Genomic DNA, 3,940 nt, shown 5'->3' with positions numbered 1-3,940 from the left:
CATTCCACCATCCTCGATAACCCCCTGCCCCCTCCCTTCCCCTCCCACCCCTCTGCTCTATCTAGAATTTGTCTATTCCTCCCATGTTCCCCCTCCCTACCCCACTATGAGTCAATCACCTTATATCAGAGAAAACATTCTTCCGAAACATTTGTGAGGCGAATAGAGAGCCTACATCTTGGGAGCAAATTTTTACCCCTCACAATCAGATAGAGCATTAATCTCTAGGTTATATAAAGAACTCAAAAAGCTAAACACAAAATAATAATAACAATAATAAATAACCTAATCAAAAAATGGGCCAAGGACCTGAACAGACAGTACTCAGAAGAGGATATACAATCAATCAACAAATATATTTTTAAAAATTCATCATCTCTAGCAATAGAGAATGCAAATCAAAACCACTCTAAGATTTCATCTCACCCCAGTCAGAATGGCAGCTATTATGAAGACAAACAACAATAAATGTTGGTGAGGACGTGGGGAAAAATAGTCCCACTATTGGTGGGACTGCATATTGGTGCAGCCAATATGGGAAGCATTATGGAGATTCCTTGGAAAACTGGGAATGGAACCACCATTTGATCCCTCTGCCGAGTCTATACCCAAAGGACTACATCATGTTTATAGCAGCACAATTCACAATAGCTAAACTGTGGAACCAACCTAAAATGTTCTTCAGTGGATGAATGAATAAAAAAAAGAAGTGGCATATATACACAAAGGTGGGTTTTCTCATCTGAGCCTCTTCTCACTATTTCCATGTCACACTCTACTTCCTTATTGGTCACAGAGAATTTTGGGGGAGCAGGGGGCGTCTTAGTTTGTACCCTTCTAGTAACAACAGCAGCTGAGCTGTGGCTCTTCAGTCTCCCCTCGGTGGTTAACATTCCCCCTTTCCTCTCTGCAATGCAGGTGTTTTAAATGTCAAAGTCTCAAATGCTGAATCTCCTGGTTTTGCTTTGGTTTATCTTCACACCAACACTATTCATGAGGGTCATAATACAGTGGGGTGGTATGTCTAATTAAAATATAGAAATATAATCTTATAATCTTTCCTATTGTTGTCAAAGGCACTGAAAAAACGAAAAGAAGTAAAATAAGGAAAAGCCAGTTTCCACAAGTTGAGTTCCCCAGGTTACTTTTCAAAGTACTTATGGTGATGGCAGAAGGCAGACGAAACTGATCTGGAATGACGTGAAGGAGACTCCAGACAAAGAATTAGAGAGCTGCACTTTGCTGAGCCATGTGAATGGGAAATGTGCCCTTGAACATGTGGAGGACAGTGACACATCTCTCCAACATAAAAACTCTCTCAGGTCTCACTCCAACAACCCAGGAGAATGTCCTTGCTGGCAGTTCTTAGCATCCCGAGGTCAGTGTTTTCCATGCAGGACATAAGATAACTGAAGACATTCTTTTCCTTTATTAAAAAAGAATTTCTAGTGTTTTCTATTCGACAAGTTTTATGAGGAAGTGGTGAAAGTATTGTTTGGCATCCTTAAGTATTGGTAGCAAATCAAATCATATTGGACCTCATTTTTTTTTTTTTTTTTGGTACTGGGGATTGAACTCAGGAGCACTCGGCCACAGAGCCACATTACCAGTCTTATTTTATTTAGAGACAGGGTCTCACTGAGTTCTTAGTACCTCACTTTTGCTGAGGCTGGCTTTGAACTCATGATCCTCCTGCCTCAGCCTCCCCCTGGTGCTGGGATTATAGTGTGTATCACCAAGACCAGCTGGACCTCATTTTTAATGAACATAATATATCAATAAGTTATTATAGAATATAAACTCAACAGAAATTTTTTTTGGTACATTGATGTGTTCTGAGTGCATAGAACAGATTTAGTAGCACATAATTAATACTGTAAAGATCTATATGTATTTTTGTGCTGTCAGCATAAAGAGCACTCTACAAATGAAAATCAAGAGGTCTGAGAATGTGTGCCCTCTTTGACCTTGCCAATTCCAGACCAGAGAATTTTCCTTAACAGAAGGAAGGAAGAAGTCAGGCATGGTGGATCACACCTGTAATCCCAGCGACTTGAGGAGGCTGGGACAGGAGGATCACAATTTCGACACTAGCTTCAGAAATGAGTGAGCCTGTTTTAGTCAGCTTTTTCACCGCTGTGACTGAAGAACCCAACCAGCACAATTATAGAGGAGGAAGAGTTTATTTTAAGGCTTATGATTTCAGAGGTCTTAGTCCATAGAAGGCAGGCTCCATTCCTCAGGGCTCTAGGTGTGGCTGAACATCATGGCGGGAGAAGGAAGCAGCTCACATCATGGTGATCAGGAAGCAGAGATGCAAATATATACAAATATATACACCAAAGCCACACCCCAATTTCCATCTCCTCCAGCCAAACCCTACCACTTTAGTTAATCCCATCAGGGATCAACTCACTAATTAGGCTAAGACTGTAACCCAATCATTTCTCCTCCAAACCGTCTTGCATTGTCTCACATGTGAGCTTTCGGGGGATACTACATCTAAACCATAGCAGAGACCCTGGATTAATATCAAAAATAAAAAGAGCTGGGGATGTAGCTCAGCGGTAGAGCACTCCTGGGTTTAATCTACTAAAAAAAAAAGAAGAAGAAGATGGGTGGAAGGGATGAAAGAACAAAGAAAAAATAGTGAAGAAAAGAAGGCACAAAAAAACTAAACTTTAGAAGTTCACCAGGCTTAAGTCAAGGATCCAAATTCAGTATGATGAGATATTTCTTGTCATCAAAATGGCAAATGTATAGAAAATGCTACAATTTCATAGTACACAGATTTACATTTTCACCAGAAAATACACTAAGTTGAGTGGGATATGAATTTTCATTTGCAGTTCCAGGGAATAAGACATATGCTACTATTTTTTTTTGTAAACCAGTGGTTCTCAGAGCATGGTCCCTGGACTGACAGCATCAGCATCACCAGGAAACTCATTAGAAATGTAAATTCTGGGGTTCTTTCCAAGAAGAAACTGGGGCTGAGTCCCTACAGTCTGCATTTTAACAAGCTTCCCAGAAATGTTTTTTGGGGGGACGGGGTTGGTGGATGGATCTCTCTATCTGCAGAGGATAGCCTGGAACTTTTAGGCTCCTGCCTCAACTTCCTGAGTACTGGGACTATGGGTGTGCACCAGCGCCTCCCCCCAGCTATAATGCCAGGTGGTTACGATGCACTCTTAAGTTTGGGAACTACTCTCTAAAACAGCTTTTCTCAACCAGAGGCAATTTTGCCTCCAGGGACATTGTCAATATGTGGAGATAGATGTTCTCAGTGACCAAAAGGGGGATGGAGGATGCTATTGGCATCTAGTGGGTAGAGGTCAGGAATCCAGCTAGCATCCTACAATCAACAAATATTAGATAGCCCAAAATGTCCATTGCGCAAATGCAGAAAAACCCTGCTCTAAACTTGACTGTCCAGAAAATTAAATCTTAGCCATTATTTTGGAGATGGGTAGGTCTGGGGAAGGGCTTCATCTCCAATGTCAAAGACTAATTTTGGGTTTAGGTATACCTGAGGGAATAAGTTCTTAATCCAGGTGATCACCCTCATTCCAGAGCTCTCTTTGCTGCCTAGTGCGGGGTGGGTGGTTGTGTGTGGGGGGGAGTGCTATTTCTCTTGAGGGGTGAGAAAGGAGACTCTCAGCAAACCTGTCCCAACCTAGAAGAATATCTCTCCTGTTGCTGCCACCCACGGGAACTCTCCCACGAGGCAATTAACCTGAACATCATAGAGTTCCGCCATCCTGTAGTAGTGGGCCAAGGTCAAGAGAGATAGCAGGGATCTGTGCTGCCCTCCATTCCCCTCCCCTCCTATCTCTTCTCAGTAAATGTCCACCTCCCTGGGTCTTGATCCGCCTTCCCATCTTCTACTTTCCCTACATTCATCCTGTGCTCTCCCCATCATGAACCACTTTGCATAAAC

This window comes from Ictidomys tridecemlineatus, chromosome 4, assembly GCF_052094955.1.
Source record: "Ictidomys tridecemlineatus isolate mIctTri1 chromosome 4, mIctTri1.hap1, whole genome shotgun sequence".
NCBI classification, from domain to species: Eukaryota; Metazoa; Chordata; class Mammalia; order Rodentia; family Sciuridae; genus Ictidomys; species Ictidomys tridecemlineatus.
This window is presented reverse-complemented; position numbering follows the sequence as displayed.